Raw genomic sequence first — 18,438 nt, 5'->3', positions numbered from 1 at the left:
CTCATTGATTGCCTTCGTGTGCGTGCAACGGAAAAATTGACTACGATGTTACGCTGTAGTCCCTGGACCAGAACCATAGGATCACTGCTTCGACAAGGCCTTCCTAGAACCCTCTCTAATGAGCTCGATGTGGAACTGACGTTGAGATCTTAACTGCCCATCCTGTTTGGAGCAGAGACGGAATGTGAGTGTGGCCGGAGAATGGATAAGGGAGAGTCGTCCTTTATTGTCGAAATTACGCGCACAGTAGAGTATCTTAAACCGCATATTTTTCGATTAGGAAGCAATGGGTGCAAATGTGTGTTTTCGTTTACACAATCGACCGTAATAGTTCGGCCTTGTTTACAATATACGATGGATTGGACCTTGTCCATGTTGGAGTACTACTCGACACCAAGAACTTGGACGCAAGTATTTAACCTCTGCAGCCTGCTGTTAATAATGAGCTGCGAAACCTCCTAATCATTCACTTAAATGAATTTTCGTTCACACGTTGCTACGAAACAGCTCAAGGTATCGCAGTGACCCGAGTACCGCATAACGAATAGCTGTTTTCCTATGTTGGGGCAGCTCCAACACTGAACTGCCTAGTGACTTGCTGCGTTGTGCCGCTTCTATCCGCTATTACAATCCGCGACAGTCCACTTCGAACTCTGCGATAAACCGTTCGTTGCCCAAGTCTGTTGACCGCCGGCAGCCACTACACATGGCATAACGTAAAGGGCCGCAACTGAGCTGACTCATACGGCGCGCCTCGCTTATCCCGGGCTCGTCTGTCACGCCGAAGACCAGTACAAGGTATGACCTCATACCAGTCACGTGGCACGCAAATACTACGCCACCTGTAGTAGCGCAGGCGCACTCTCTTCGCTATCTGTAAGGGAATGGTTGATAGTACATTCCATAGTGTAATGTAATAAAATAAAAATTATTTGTGACTCTTTTTCTTTGTTATCAGTGTAATGTAATAGAATGATTATGAGCAGTGACTTACATAAAAAAGAAACTCACATTAATGCAATGGCTCAGCATAAAAGAGAAATAACTAATGTAGGAATATTATTAACAGTGTAATATGTTGTTTAATTTAGCCCGCCGTGTATAAGCACTCAGTAAACTAGCTCAGTTCTCAGGGTACTTACGTAATCGTCGATAATTAATTGTGACTTTACCCAACACTACAGATATTATTCCAGGCTCGTGAGAAGTCGTGTGCTTATTGCACCAGAGAATATTTGCAAAGTCTGTTCGACGTACACTACTGCAATACGTAACTTAACATCGTGGTTTCGTCTCGATTCCCCAATATAAGATAACAAGAGTAGCATCTACAAATGAAATGGTATAATGGAACTGGAATCCTGTGACCAGACCTTTTCTGCCTGGGATGTTATCTCGTTATACAAAGAAAATCTGTAAGTAAAATTGTTAAATTATTAGTAGCTGCCTCCGGTCTCGTGGGATCTTAAATAAGATTAATTGTCCTAACCGACGGCACGTCTCGTAGATGAGCTAAAAGAAAAATGTTAAAGATTTTTCTAAGATGGTGCCTAACAAAGAAAATTCTTTGTTAAGGCTCATATCTTCTTTAGATAATCCAGGTATCAGACTACCAATTGATTGACCACATACACAAATTCTTTTGACAAAATAACCATTATATTTTTCGAGTTTTAAGTACAACTTACATTATCAGCTGGTACAGCAAGATGAGCTTTACACAAGAACGTCCTCTAAGGTCCGAATCCAAGCAGATAAGATAAGTGAAAGGCAAAGAAAAGATAGTTCATGCATATAAACGCAAGAGTTCATGGAATAACATGTCCATTGTAGTTCTATCTCTTCTTCTTTGGCCTACTTGTCGATTATTTATAAAATTTATCGTAATATTTAGTTTACATTTTTTTTAAACCCAAGTCCACCGAGGAGAAACAGTACAATTGGGTGGCGCTCGACAACCGGGCGCAAGTGCTAAACTGTTCATTGTCGCCCGCCAATTGTCATTTATTGCTCCAAAGCTGTTGCGAGTACGTTGTGTATAGTCAGTAGGAAAGCCGTTGCAATTTGGGTAAGACACATGAAATAAATATCTCAGCGAGATATATCCTCTTCAAGAAACAATCGCAATAAATGTCTACCGGCTCATTAAAGGAAACGCGGGACAGTTTTGCAAAGAAGTTTCCTGGCGTTTCCATACGAGCAGATAGCAATATACAGGATTTGGTGACGAAGTGGCATACTACAGAGTCAGTTGCAAGCGCAAAAATGAATCGAGACTCGTCAGTTCGTACACACGCTGTGATCGAGGATGTTCGAGCACGAAAGATCCAGTGTCCAAAGAAGTCGACATGTAAATTGTCGCAACAAGTGAACATTAGGCGCATGTTTTGTCAACATGTTTTACGCCATCTTCGGATGAAGTCCTACAAAATGAGACGTGTCCAAGAACTGAATGTGGAAGATGAGGCAGTACGTGTGAAATACTATAAGTGGCTATGTCAGACTATTGAGAGCCTGGTTCCATATGAAAGAACAGGTGAACCCCCAGAATACCAGATACTGGTCAACAAACAATCCCTATATGATTAATGAGGAACCTCTTCGAGACGACAGAATCGAAGTGTGGTGTGCAGGGTCAGCAAATTGAATTGTGTGTCACATATTTTGTGAAACAACAGTAAAAGCTGCTGTGTATATGCGAATCTTTGAGGAATTTTAAGCACAATTGACCCCCCCGCCCATGAACGTAAGTCTGAAGTGTTTCAACTGGTTGGGGCGACATGTCACGGTTCAGGCGAGGCGAGTAAATCTCACGAACTCATGAAAGGTTCACAGAAGACAGGAATTTCAGCAAGGGGTTCTGGCCGCCACTTCAGGGGATCTAACCGCTTGTGACTTTTCTCTCTGAGGCAGTCTAAAGGGAAAAGTGTACGCAAATAACACAATAACGCTAGGATACTTGATGGACAATATTCGTAATGAAATTTTGAGAACTGTTGCGGCAGAATCGCACAAAGTGTATATTGCTTTTGCTTAATTGTTATTTATTATCTAATTATTACACGTTTATCTGTTTGTTGTTGTATCTACTCGTAGCGGGCAGCAATTCGTGCGTAATTGGCGAGCAGTCTGTACACGGGACCGATTTTTGTGCGCTACCGTCTACAAGCACATCGATGGCCGTCAAACTTGCAACATTAGCGAGGATAGCAAATAACGAAGTTTACTAATTGTGCGTGTGCAGTGTGATAGGAAGAATACATGATTACATTTGTAAGTGATTTGGGGTATACAGGATGCGAAACTTGTACCCAAGACTCCCGTCTCCGGTAGCAACAACGGCTAGACCGACTGGGCATCGAGTCGAACTGAGCTTGAGTAACAGTATGGGTACCTCACTCCGTGCTGCTTCCGCTCTTTGCCAGAGTTCACCAGGCGTGTGGGCTGGCGAGTGGTAGCGTGCCAAGCTCTCGGCAATCCGTGAGCAAATTCTTTCAATGGGTGAGAAATGTGGGCAACGTGCCATCCAGGAAACAGTATAACACACTCTTATCGAGATAGACCAGTACACTACAGGCAAGATACATCTCCATGTACATCATACTCTGCAAGCCACCTAATAGTGTGTGATGGAGGGTACACTAATTGATCCACCCTTCCCTATTCACGCGAATGGCACGCGAGAAGAATGATTACCTGTGTTAGCTCCAATTTCCCCAAATTTCCCGTCGTAGTCATTTCGCGAGATGTATGTGGAAGGAAGTAATATATTGTCTGATTCTTCCTTGAAAGTGCTCTCTCGGCATTTCAGTAGTATATCCTCTTCGCAATGCACAACACCTCTCTTGTAACGTCTGCCACAGGAGTTTGTTGAGCATCTCTGTAATGCTCTAGCGCGGGCTGAACGATCCTGTGATGAAGCGCGCCGCTCTCCGTTGGATCTCCTCTGTCCCTTCTATCAGTCCTATGACTTTCCTTTCCTAAGTATATACAATGTGTTACATCTATTTACAAGGTCAACTGCCTGAGCCTACACCATCCATCAATCCTTTGCAGGTCGCTCCACAAATCGATACTGTTTTCTGGCGCTGCTACTTTCTTACAGGCAACGTCATCATCTCCGGACAGTCTTCAAGAGCATCCGATGCTTTCTACTAGATAATTTATATATATTGCAAATAGTCAAGGTCCTGTCATACTTCCTCGAGTTACACCGGTAATTAAGTTTACGCTTGCCCATTTTGTAGCGTTAAGTGCGACATGTTGAGTTCTATCTGCAAGGAAATCTTGAATCTAGTTGTAAATCTTTTTTTTACTAAACGGTAGTGCGGGACGGCGTCAAATGCCTTCAAAAAGTCTGGGGACACGGCATCAACCTGAGCTCCGATGTCTACAGCGCTGTGGGTCTCATGGAGGAAAAGAGCGAACGGAGTTTCGCTAGATCTCAGTTTGTGGAATCCATGTTGATTTTTATAGAGGCGATTTTCTTTCTCCAAGAATGTTATAATCCTTGAGGATGAAACATGTTCAGTAATTCTACAACAGATTGGCGTCAACGATATAGGTCTGTAATTGTGTGCATCCTTCTTGAAAACGGAAATGACCTCTTTTCTCCAATCGCTAGGTATCTTTAGTTGCTCCAGCGATATACGCTAAACAGCTGTTAAAAGGGGAGCGAGTTCTGTTGCGTAACCTTCGTAGAAACTTGTAGGTACCTCATCTGATCCTGATACCTCCACTACTAAGCGATTGTAGGTGATTTTATATTCTGCGATCGGTTATATCAGTATATGACATTAGGACGTTTGTATGACGATTGAAAGGAGGGACCGTGTGACAATCTTCCATGGTAAAACAGTTTCGGAAGATCGAATTCAAAATTTCGGCCTTCTTCTTTCATCTTCCGTTTCGGTGCCAGTATGGTCAATTAGACGATTTAGAACCGGTTACTGATTTTATGGTAAGACCAAAACCCTTTACGCTTGACTAAACTTTACTTTGAAAGTCATTGAATGCTTCTCTCATCGCTCTCCTTACGTTCATTTTCGCTTCGTTCAGCATTAGTTGTCAGCTTTATTTTGATTTCTCTTGAAACTGTAACGAAACTCTTTGTTTTCGTACCATTTTTCTAACACGGCTATCAAACCACGATGGGTCTTCCCAATGTCTTAAGACTTTGCTCGGAATATACGTGCCTAAGGCGTACTGAACGATGCTTTTGAATTTTTTTTCCATTTTTGCTCCACATCTTCGTCCTCTGCACTTACTATTTGATGCCGACTAATCAGATATTCTGCAATTTATATCCTCTTACTCTTGCTAAGCAAAAATATTTTCCTACCTTTCGTAACATTCCATGTAAAACCCGTAACCGTTGTTGCTGTCACAGCCGTGTGATCACTGACACCTTCCCCTATGTTAACTGATTCGTAATTTCAGGTCTGTTAGTTGCTACGGAGTCTAAGACTTTACCTCCATGAGTTGGTTCTCTGATTATCATCACCTCGAAGTAATTTTTGGACAAGACATGTAGAATAATGTCACAAGAACCTCTTCTGTGGTACCAGCTTTGAAAGCATGACTCTCCGAATGTGTACCTGGGAGCTTTCCATTACCTTGTTCAAAGGTAGCGTCACAGAAACCTCGAAGATACGGTTCACCCACTGGCGCAACATCTCAGTAATATAACGTCTACTATGGAAGTAACCTGATATGCAAATTAGAGGTGACAGAGCTGTTTACTCAGTGGCAAGTGACGATGACACATGCTATCTGGCACTATTCGTTGTCCTCGGGAGCCTCCAGACAGGGATGCGCCCATAAACTCATCTCAGAACACGACGTGGTGTCACTCCTGTGTCCAGTCTTCCCGTTGGGCGCACTAGTATTGGCGCGCCACTGTCTGCTATCGCGTCCAGTGAAGACGCAACAATGATCGACCTGCTAACTATCCGCGTTGCTTCAGACGTCGCAGTGTCCGTCTGGACTCTTATCTTGCTGGAAACAGGCCTGTTTCCTGCCTCAAGTTATTATGTGGCTGTTATTATCCTTCACGGTGGAGCGAACAGTGTGCATCTTCTCAAGGACGCTAGTGCCGCGGGGCCGCAGAAATGCTGCATGCCAATGTGGCCCTGCGACTCTTCAATCGCATAGCAGTGGTGGGATCCTGGAAAACGGAAACAAACGATAAACTGCAGTCTAGATAGTCCTCGATTACTCTGAAACGTGCTGGTAGCTTTTCCTCCTTCTTGCATGAGGCACCTTTTCACAAAGAAACAACATTCAAGTCCGATTTCTGTATAAGCAACCCAGAGCGTACTTTTTCTTTATATACGGAACGTAGCTGGTAACTGTACCTACCTACATTGTGCGGTTGCCCTAAAACTCCAATCGCTGTGTATATCCCAGGATGTAGTACACTTCATGCAAATTTGACGTTCGTTGCATTATACCTTCGTGCTGTTGCAGTTTTAATGAGCGCTGGTGTAGTTATAGAAAGATCGATTAATACTTTGCCTTTTTTGTATAGTGCAACTCTATGCGCCAGTGCGGGGCATTTGTAGTAGTTGTGAGATAAAGCTTACATTCTGTTTAATTGTGGGAATCGCTGGACTCTATGCTGCACCACGTTGATTACCGATGTGGTGGCAAGCGCTTGAGACCACGAATTGTCTGCCCAATGGCTTTCTGTTAATTGATAGCGTAACTCATTATCACTTCGGCGGCCGTGCAGAACCGTGCTTATCCCGGCGCAGCTATGCATTTCGGTATTTGCTCCACCAATCGAAACACCGGTTCACTGATAAGTGCAGAGCTGCATGTGACCAATTACCTGACGCTGCCCATCTCACTATTGTTTCTACAGTGCTGTTAGTGTCTGTGTCACAGGATAAATACAAGTGTATCATTGACTGTGGTAAAGCCGGAAAAGATGAGAATCGAAAGATTTAGGATTTGGTGTTACAGAAGGATACTGAAAATTAAGTGAACTGATTTAGGCAGGAAGTGAGATTCTCCGAAAAGTCAGGAAGAAAAGTAACATGCGAGGAAAGTAGCTAGAAGAGGGTTTATGATGATACGACATGCGATAAGACGTCGGAAAATGACTATTGTGCTATGGGGGAGCCGTAGGTGGCGAAAACTGTTGGGGAAGACAGAGACTGGAATATACACAAACAGTTGAGGATGTTGGGTGTAAGTCTAAGTCAGTTAGCACGTATTAGAGTGATTATGAACTCAAGGACATGAGCGGAAGGAGTTACACCATGATGCACCAGTCCCATATTCATTAAACTTTCTTAAGATGTTTGTCAGGCGAGAGGTATTAAATGATTATTCATTCCATTCAGAACTGACGTCCATGATCAACAGTTTGAGGTGTGACCCATATGGGCATTAAACACTGTTATAATTGTAGTGGCATTGCAGCAAACTTCCTCCGAATGTCATCTTGAGGAATTTATTACCGTGTCTGAAACACATGCTGTCTCAGTTGTAAGGTGCAGGGGTTTGTTTTTGCTTATTCTAGAACTGAGAACAACTCTGTGAGGTGAAATGACAACTTTAATGTCGCTATATTTCTCACCAAAATACAGCTTTTCACACAGTTTTCAACTCGCCAACATGAAAACAGCGCAATAAATAACGCATCTTGCCAACATCAAAATGTGAAATAAGTTTATACACTACAGTGTTAAATATTAACTCTCTGAAAGAACGTTAATCTTGAGCACAATATTATGAAAATTTAATTGAAAGTTTCTTTACATTAATCCTATGCACAATAATATGAAAGTTTAATTGGACGTTTCTTTACAAAATTGCTCCTACACATACGTCATGATGTTGGTCAGTACTACGAAAATCGTCCGATTCCGGTTCAAAGTTCGGTACTATTTAGGATGACAATCAGGTCTACGGTGGATGGTTAGTCAAGTGACAAATTAGAACCCAAGATTACCCAAGGCCACTCGAGTTTACAGTGGACGCAAGCTGCTGAACCAACAAAGTTTTCGCCTCTGCATGCGGTATTTATCTTAAGCTGCGACGTGTTGGTGTCTGCAAGGCCGCTCTCTCCCACTGAAATTCCTACAAAACTAATCTGGCCTTTGCTGAACTTTCCAGCAAAAACTTTCCCTATGTTTCTCGCTATGAGAGAAAACATGTACTCAACCCTAGTCTTATCATGTGGCGATAAACCACACGCATGGTTGGACCAGCGTGCATATATTATAGTGCCCTCTCAGTTCTTGCAAGAACAATTAACTAATTTGGCTGGTTCGCTTCTCCACAGTTGGAGCTAAACATTGCTACAGCTAATTTTAGCTGGAGTGCGGCTGCTGTGAACGCAGTGTCCACACCAATTTCTTCTCTGCATCGTATGGAGCGTTAAGTGCTCCGTTCTGCACTTGACGCCAGTTCAGAGAAGAGTCCTAAAAAATTTCTCTCTTGTCCTACTCATGGCAGAACTGCCTCCCTCCACTTAGGTTGCTTTTTCACGTCACGGCTTTTTTCTCCCAATAGGAGCATTCCTTTTATATTGTAGAAACACACTCTACCAATCGCAACGTCCCTTCTATCAAACTGCATCGAAACATCAGTATTTTTCTCCTTCCTAGTGTGTTTCGCCAATCAGACGTTTTGTGCCCGTTCTAGACGCCTAAAGTACATTGACCTTTCCGTGTGTCGCACTCGCTGGACGAAAATGCGTCATTTGCTTTTCTTCGTATCCCATTGGAATTTCGAAACGCAGTTTTCTAAAGCTTCTTCTCTGCCCTTGTACCGTTGCCCCCGCTACAGGCGGCCCTCCAGCTTGAATCACCTGACCCGGGGTGGCTGTCCTTCCTGCCACCCCTTTAAGTGGTTTCCGTCATAACTCCCACAGCGTGGCTTCGCTATGCCATTGTGGAGCTGACTTTTCAAAACTAACAGTGACTCGACTCGCGTTCCCTGTGTGTTAATTACTGTCAATTGAGTATCATCCCTTTTTTGCATTAAATGTTGATACGCAAATGTTCTCATAACTATCGATTTACGTTAGGTGTCATCTTTACCTTCTCATTACGATTTGTAGAGGTCTCATGTAAGGTGCGAATCTGACCATTTATTGTGCCACCCTACAGAGTTTATAAAGATTGCTGGCTCAAAGCTGATAAAGTATACCCCTTACCATCGCATACCAGATGTGTTCGATGCATGACAGATCACGGGAGCAGGCCCATTAGTTGAGGATTTGTGCTTTCCTAAAGGCGTTTGTGATGCGAACTGCAGTACGCAATCTTGCAGTGTTCTGCTGGAATATGCGATTGGTCACCCTGCTCATGAAGAGGGTGGCAGCACGTCTTCCCATTATTACCACACATTGGTGGGCATACAGCTTCCCTTCAACAATTACCAAAGCAGTCCTGTTGTCATATCCAACAGCTCTTCATACAATGATTAGAGCAGTTACAGAGGTACAGGTCCCGAGAATCTCTGCTTGCTGTGACCTTTAAGCAGACCGCCTAAGGACACGTTGGCGTCGATCTGACCGCCACAAATGAAGCAAGACTCATCTCTGAACGCCACAGAATGCCACTCAATGTCCCAGTTGCCTGTGGATGTACATCGTGGAAGTCTCGGTTGTTCGTAGTGTGGTGTCAGCGGTGAACGACGCATGGCAACGCGAGCGCTCAAGCCAGCTTCCCGTAACCTGTTCTCGACGCTTCGTGGAGACACTCTGCCTGTAACTTCCGCCCAGCGTTCATTTGTTGTCATCGGTTTCCTCGTCAGACCCAGTTGAACAACCCTATCATCTTCTGGCGGTGCAGCCCTTCTGGAAAGCACGCATCTTGCCACACTGTTGCGCTGATTCAATCTCCATTTTTTTCTGCAGTCATTGCGATACAGCCAACAGCCTGTGCGATCTGTCGTTGTGATATTCCCACATCCCCCATGCTAATGATTCTACCTATGCCAAAGTCCGACAGATGGCGATTAGTTGTCTGTACACGTCCTTTGAGCATCCTTTGTTGCGATCTACAATTGAAGGTACGTTTCATAGACAGAAATAAAAGAAATTTATTCTTCTCTCACTGGATCATTGTTCTATTGGCGCCCATGTTGCTGCTTGTGAAGCTAACTGTACAGGCTGTAACGGGTATAATTCCAGATGTTTCTGCTGGTGACAGAGGACGCTGTACTGAACAACATTACATCTTTACAAGTCGTATGTTTTTAGGTTGAGTAGTACTTCCAAGTAAATGTGGCAAGAGCAAGTCATTAATGATTGTTTTCCCTGGGCAGCAGGTCAGGTTTTGCAGTGTGGACGCAAGTACGCAAAATAGTTAGTATGTACTGAGCAGGCGTAGTCCACTTAGTCGTGTAGCTATGACCGTACAGGAAACATCAGGTCGTAAAATTTGTGACGAGTATGAGGCAAGACTGTTCGACGTAAGAAAAAACAACCAATATACCGATGCGTTTCGGTTTACCCGTTAAACCCCGTATTGTGGGACTGAGTGCAGATCTCTTGCATTTACATTCCAAAAGATAAAAGTTAGAAAGACTGTAAGAAATTGAGATTATGAATGTGTTCTGTTTGCAGTAAGCGAACTACTTCAAAAACTTTTACTCTTTAGCAGACTGGATATGTACCTCTACGAGAATGCTGAAATCACTTTTTGAACATATTGTTTACAAGCAATTCGAGACTGGTAAGACAACAGTAATCTGAAAGACTGTATGTCATTTACAACCAGATTGATGGTCACCCTCCGGCTTTTGGCTATTGGTGATTCATACAGAAGTTTTATGTACCTGTTTAAATGCGTATTTCTTATTGATACGTCTTTTGGAACCAGACCATTACAAACACTTAGTGGAAAGGCTTGAGGAACAGATTATGTAGTTTAAAATAACAGTGAAATGTGGATATTAATATTTGGTTGTTTTTCACCAGGACAGTCAGAGAACCGTGAATTTCATAAACCCGATACATCTACGACCAGAGTTTTGGGATGTGAAAAGTAATGTACGCAAAGACCAACATAAAAAGGCAGTTGGCACGTTGTTGGCCACGTATATGGAAACACATATGATGAAATTTTTTTTTCAAGTTTAGAACACTTACGATCGTATGTAGAATGTAACTATGGCTCAGTACCGAGATATTCCACCTCGATGGCAGCACCGAGAATTCCTTTTTCGTATTTAGGTCTCTATATATTTTAGTTTCTATGTTCCGTAGCTCTGGTCGTAGATGTACACGTAACATGTATGGAGTTCATGGTTGTCTCGTTTGCCCACTGAATTTCTCTGAATAACAAACAAATCGAGTGCGTCTACGGACGCGCGCCATGATTCTAACTGTAGTGACAAAATCTTGTTTCACCGTTGAGATTACGTGACTTGGAAAGACAGTGCCTTCAGCGTAAGAAAAAGGAAGCAAGGGTGAGAGTGAGAGGGTAGTATTTACGAACAAGGACAGAGACAACTATTGCCGGACAGAGACAACTATTGCCCAGCAGTACGAAACATTTTCCACCCATAGTGGACAGCGTCACCTTGGCGTCGGTAGCTACCTCCAAAAGCCTGATCCATCAGTAATATTGCCCGGGATTACGGCAAATTTGTCAGCACTGCAACCACATTGTGGCACTGTTGACGCCAATACTATTGCGGTCACACATTGCCGCAAAATATAGCCTATGTAAACACAACGTTAAGGCATAGCCAGTAGCCGTCATGTATTCACAGCATTACTCATCTGTAAGAATGACGTTTTTGCAGAATTTCCGGCGATGTCTATCAGATAATTTTTGTGTAGTTAAACGGTACGGCTTCTATAACACTCCTTTTGGATGCTTCTAAAATTACATTCACTTCTGAAGATTTCGCACCGTTAACAGCGACGTGTATAGTTCGGACGTGCTTAGAAATCATGAATCCAGTCAGAAAGCTTACTGATATTCCGAAGCTCGTGTTTAATAGATGTGAAGTGGCAGAATACTGTAGCGACCTTCAGAGGATCTATTGTGGCAACAGTCGGTATTTGATGACACAGAGTAAACACACTGTTGTAGTTTAACTGTCCGCAGTGATACCCTGCTTTCCTCTTTCTTCAGAAATCTGTCCTCTTAAATCCGCCGCTCTCGGCGCCTGAGCTACGTGAAAATTTGTGGCGCATAAAACTCAGTGTCGATTCAAGGTCGAACGCTGCTGCGACAGGAGAAAGGAGTCGCCTTGGCATTAGCCTTAGCTCTGATGACCTGTGGCGTGTAGACGGCCGCTGCCGGGATTAGTGCAGTGTGTGACTGTCCCACAAACATTATCTTGCGATCACGTTACAGCTCAGGGGAAAATGGAAACGTAGCTCCAACTGTTGTCATCGTCGTTACGAGCTATGGGACATAAGCTCCTCCATACTTCTACATGCGTCGTGACTAGAGGTCTGACGAAAAAGGCAAATGAGATTCATATCCGAGAGTAATTTATCCGCATCTGCGGATGCTAAATTTTCATAAATTTTTCGCCGGCCGAAGTGGCCGTGCGGTTAAAGGCGCTGCAGTCTGGAACCGCAAGACCGCTACGGTCGCAGGTTCGAATCCTGCCTCGGGCATGGATGTTTGTGATGTCCTTAGGTTAGTTAGGTTTAACTAGTTCTAAGTTCTAGGGGACTAATGACCTCATCAGTTGAGTCCCATAGTGCTCAGAGCCATTTGAACCATAAATTTTTGTGCACTGAAGTTACATCTCCTAATTTACGTTCCGTTGACTAGGAACGCATAGGCTGTTTTAATACAAAACTCACTAAAAAATTTTATAATTTGTGTTATTTGTGATATATAAACAAGAGTTAGACCATGAAGCGAATATTCGAATAGAGGGAGTATCCGAGAAGGGCCTTTGAGGTAGCTCTGCAGCAGCTTTTAATAATTGCATAAATGCTTTATTTTACTGTAAACGAAACATGAATAACTCCAGACGTAAAACAACTGCTGGTACAACGTAAATACGATCCATGTGTAACTATGTAGAAAACCAGGAAGAAGGGCATTTCGCCATCTTTAGCCTTCGCTGATGTCACCAACGCATGTACGCTTTCCACAACAGTGTGTTGAAATCGATATATATTGAGATGACAAAAGTTATGGGATAGCGATGTGTATATATATAAATGGCGGCAGTATAGCGTACACAAAGTATAAAGGGCTGTGCATTGACGGAGCAATCATTTGTGATTTTTGTGGAACGGTGTCCAACGTGATTATTGCCATAAACAGTAATTAACAGAATTTGAATGCGGAATAGAAGGTGGAGGTAGACGCATGGGACATTCCATTTCGGAAATCGTTAGGGTATTCAATTTCCCGAAATTCACAGTGTCAAGAGAGTGCCGGGAATACCAAGTCTGTGGCACTACCTCTCACCACGGACAATGCAGTACCCGACGGTCTTCACTTAACGACCGAGAGCAATGGCGTTTGCGTAGAGTTGTCAGTGCTAACAGACAAGCAACACTGTGTGAAACAACCACAGAAATCAATATAGGACGTGTGGCGAACGTATTCGTTAGGATACTGCGGTGAAATTTGGCGGTAATAGCCTACGGCAGCAGACGACCGCCGCGAGTGTCTTTGCTAGCAGCACGACATCACCTACGCCGCCTTTTCTGGGCTCGTGACCTTGTCGGTTGGACCCTAGACGACGGGACAACCGTGGCCGATCAGATGAGTCCCGATTTTAGTTGGTAAGAGCTGGTGGTAGGGTTCGGGGGTGGCCCAGACCTCTCGAAGCCGTGGACCCAAGTTGTCAACAAGGAACTGTGCAAGCTTGTAGTAGCTCCATAATGGTGTGGGCTGTGTTTACCATGGAATGGTACCGATCATTGACTGCAAATGGCTATGTTCGGCTACATGCAGACCATTTGCAGTCATTCATGGATTAATGTTCCCAAACAGCGATGTCATGTCATCATGCCACAACAGTTCGTGATTGGTGTCAAGTACATTCTGGACAATTCGAGCGCATGATTTGGTTTCACCAGATCATCCGACATGAATCCCATCATACATTTATGGGACATCGTCGTGCACAAAACCCTGCTCTGGGCGGCACTTCCACAATTGTTGATGGCTGAAGAAGCAGCGTGGCTCAGTATTACCGCAGGAGACTTCCAATGACTTGTTGAGTCCATGCCATGTCGAGTTCCTGCACAACATCGGGCACGATATTAGGGGGTATCCCATGACGTTTGTCACCTCAGTGTAGTGATAATATGTGCGGCTGCAACCTCCGGAAGATACGAGACACAGCCTACGTAGAAGTCCGCCGAGCTGCCTATGACTCAGGCGCAACATAGTTTAGGCTGAGCTCCGAAGATGGAGCACTCGACAAGGACCATCTTATGCGTCCGCATTATGTTCTACAAATAGTTCCAAAGTCGACTTCCGTCTCTCAGACAAGGATATAAGCACACGGCGCTATTGAGTAGTTACTCAGTTGCTACCTCAAAACAGTATCAGGACTCATTTACAGATGTCACAAGGAAGACCTAAGGTGGACATTATAAAAGTGATGTTAGCTATCGTTCGCTGGATCTGGGATTATACCAGTGCTTTAAGACAGCTCAATGTGTGGCGTTTATGCCACATTGTCGACCGTGTTCTGCTATAACGTATCTAACTGCTTACACTGCTAAAGCTATGCGAGGCGGTAGGAGCGAGAGGTCACCCGCTCCGCAAGTAACAAGTCGTCATACTATATGGGCATGAAATGTGGGAAAGGTATGAGAGCGCACCGCGATGTCTTGGAGCGTCGGCAGGCAGCAGCGAATCTCGTGTTAGATTTGGCGCCAAGACGAATGGCTTCTGGTATTAAAATTTTAATGTTTAAAAAGATTGAGAAATTATTGTGACTATGCCGAAGATTTTGTCGATGTGTCTTTATAAGTACAGTTTCAATTACTCAAAACTGATAAGCAAACATTAATAAGAAAATTAATGCTACGGATGATTGGAGGACTTCACAGACTGCGCTGGCGGGCAGGAAGGAGTTATGATAGCCCGGTACCGAGTGTAGCTGTCCTACAAGCGACATGTGTGCACTACGAGTGGTTATTTAGCTTAATTAAAACTGACTTGAAGTTAAACTTTGTCTCGGGAAATGTTTGTGCCTAATCCGGTACAGTCATCAAGATTGTGGACACCAAAAATCGCGAGTGCTAACACTTTCTTCAGAAAATGTCTTGATCTCTTATGCTAAATAGCGCAACGATTAGAACTGAAGAAACATGGAAACAGATACGTGTATGGTGTTAAGAATATTATGGTGCTCGAAAGATTATAATGAGACTCTGGAATCGTTAATGCTATTAATGATTTCAGATTGGCTCTCAGGTGGGGTTAATTGTGAAAACGCAATTCCTCATTTTGGTTTGATTTAACCAGGTACTGCCTCATGTATTGAGACTTTATTCAACCGTTTTAACAGTGTTCTCGAAAATCACTCCAAAATTCAGTGTCTTTAAATGTACTGTATGTAAGAAGCCTACGGGGAAGAAATTCAATGGGGACATAGCCGTACACGAGACGAGGTAAGCAAATCTCCTCCTAATGATCTACGGAAGAATCAAGTGAAATGTACTAGGATTTATCTTCGCGGTTCATATAGTGTAGCCCTCCACATGCACCCTTTTGCCAACTACAGCTTGCCTTTTTAGTGTGTCCGGCATAAGATGCGTCACGGCAGGAACATTTCTTCTCGTTCACTTATTTAATAGGAGAAACTATACAGTTTCTGCAACCAAGCAAGCCATCTCGTAACACCAACTACTTTTGGTGGCTGGCCACTTTTTTATGTTCGAAGCCAAGTGCATGTGGTGAATACACCACCTCACAAACTTATAATAATGGCGACTTAAAGTAATGATAATAATAATAATTATTACTATTATTGATAATAATAATAATAATAATTACTGTTATTATCATTGATCGCGTATAAGACAAAAAGATCAAAATAATCATTTGTGCAGTTATTTGAGAATATAGTCGCGCATATCTACATTGATGCAGGTTACTTACTACCCGTAAGTAGTTGTTACTACATGTGTATGTGAATATTCACGCACAACTCTAATTACATATACGCAATTTTACGATCTGTTGTAGGTATATCAGTCGACAGCCTAGAAAATCTGTTGTAGCTGTATCAGTCGATAGTCTAGAAACAAACAAAAAAATAACAGGAATAAGATCGTCTTTGATCATTTCAGTTGTAGTTGTTTATCCATTACTTCGTTCAAAACACACCGTCGGCAGAAGGTTGAGAAATAAAGGAAAGATAGGAATCGAAACTTTCATTGATTGTTGTAGATAGCATGAAAATTTTGTTTCGTAGGTTGGCTGATGATATATAGGGGAGAACGTGGCACGTCAGTGCGATGGGCCCGTTTATGCACAGCACTTTTCTCGGGAACTATTTTCGCTAGAGCGCTGCCGACAATGGAGGATGCAAGTACTGCCAACTACTAAGGGCACTTGCAAACTTATGGCACCAGTTGAATGAACGTCATAGCGGGAAGAACATATATGTATTTTTTGCAACATGAGTAAATTTTGAAACTTCCTGGCAGATTAAAACTGTGTGCCCGACCGAGACTCGAACTCGGGACCTTTGCCTTTCGCGGGCAAGTGCTCTACCAACTGAGCTACCCAAGTACGACTCACGCCCCGTCCCCACAGCTTTACTTCTGCCAGTACCTCGCCTCCTACCTTCCAAACTTTTTGTTACTCAAATATCGAAGATCTGTAGGAGCATACCTTCCAGAACTGAGAATAGATAAATATATGTTCGTTTACAAAAGATTAATGCACATCAAGATACATTTGTGTAATCTGAAAGTCTGGAAATTGCCTGATCCCACCACTAGTTTGATGATGATGATGACGTTTGGTTTGTCGGGCGCTCAGCTGCGCCCTCATCAGTGCCCGTACAAAGCCCCAATTTTTCACAGTCCAATTTTTTACACAGTCCCATCTAGCCACTACCACGGAAGAGAACGACGATGATGAAATTATGAGGACAGCACAAACACCCAGTCCCCGGGCAGAGAAAATCCCCAACCCGGCCGAGAATCCAACCCGGGGCCCCGTGATCCAGAGGCAGCAACGCTGGCCACTAGACCACGAGCTGCGTGTCCCACACTGCCATCCTTTCAAGTATGCGTCATTTCCGCTTCGCTTTATGTCTTTTACCGTCTTGTATCTTCTCCGTCCTCTCAATCTCCTCTACAAAATAGTCCTTCCAAATCGTTTGTTAGCAACCACACCCGTTTCAGCGAATGTCCCATCCAGTCCTCCTTCCTTTCTCTTATAACTTCCAGCGGTCTGATGAAGGCGGTGAAAACTGCCTTTTATTTACTGATTAAAACTATACAGTCAACCAAAAAGACATCAAGAGTGAGGCTGGGCACACGACGATTGTACCACAGGAAACACTTTATTTTTTGTATTCATACATTGCAACTCAGACTTCTGAGAGGGCCATGTTATGCTAACAGGTGGAAGTTCATTAAAATTTGTTTACTGCCAGTAAAACTTTTGTGTTATATCATGTTTTTTGGTGTGAGTAAGCGGTAATTTTGTTTACTGCCAACCAATGGCTCTGAGCACTATGAGTCTCAACATCTGTGGTCATCAGTCCCCTAGAACTTAGAACTACTTAAACCTAACTAACCTAAGGACATCACACACATCTATGCCGGAGGCAGGATTCGAACCTGCGACCGTAGCGGTATCGCGGTTCCAGAATGAAGCGCCTAGAACCGCTCGGCCACAGCGGCCAGCTACTGCCAACAAAACATAGTTTGAAAATTTTAGTAGTGTATTTTGTTTACTCGTAATTGCGTTGTATTATTTGCGTAAACGTGCCCGCATACGTGCGTAAACTTGTCCCATACCCGGGGCACGAAAATGCACTCGACTGTAGCGTATACAAAATTATTTTGCAGTGTTAAATGTGACGCTGAGTTAGTTTATGTACCAAGTTACATCTGCATAACCATGTTATAAAACTAAACAATTTTCCGAAAAGAAACCCACGTAAATGTGCCCCGGTTTCCCCTAATGTCTACCCTAAAACACGTTCGTTTTTTTTTTATTTCCATTATTAAATTTTCATAGTACCTTCTCTGGTCCTCTTGAAGACATATACGAGTAGTTTTCTTTAATTTAGTCACTTGTTTCATCTTCCTGTTTTCGTTTGGTTTGCCGGCCGCGGTGGTCTAGCGGTTCTAGGCGCTCAGTCCGGAACCGCGCGACTGCTACCGTCGCAGGTTCGAATCCTGCCTCGGGCATGGATGTGTGTGTGATGTCCTTAGGTTAGTTAGGTTTAAGTAGTTCTAAGTTCTAGGGGACTGATGACCACAGATGTTAAGTCCCATAGTGCTCAGAGCCA

The 18,438-nt window shown here is 43.4% G+C and overlaps 1 long non-coding RNA gene across 1 annotated transcript in view; it reads left to right on the top strand.

The window, feature by feature from the left end:
• LOC126234693 (uncharacterized) overlaps positions 1 to 18,438 on the top strand; it is a 604,178-nt gene that overhangs the window by 419,089 nt on the left and 166,651 nt on the right. The window lies entirely within an intron of this gene.

Source organism: Schistocerca nitens, chromosome 2, assembly GCF_023898315.1.
Source record: "Schistocerca nitens isolate TAMUIC-IGC-003100 chromosome 2, iqSchNite1.1, whole genome shotgun sequence".
Taxonomy (NCBI): Eukaryota; Metazoa; Arthropoda; class Insecta; order Orthoptera; family Acrididae; genus Schistocerca; species Schistocerca nitens.
The sequence above is the reverse complement of the archived record's forward strand: the minus strand, read 5'-3'. Positions and strand labels throughout refer to the sequence as shown.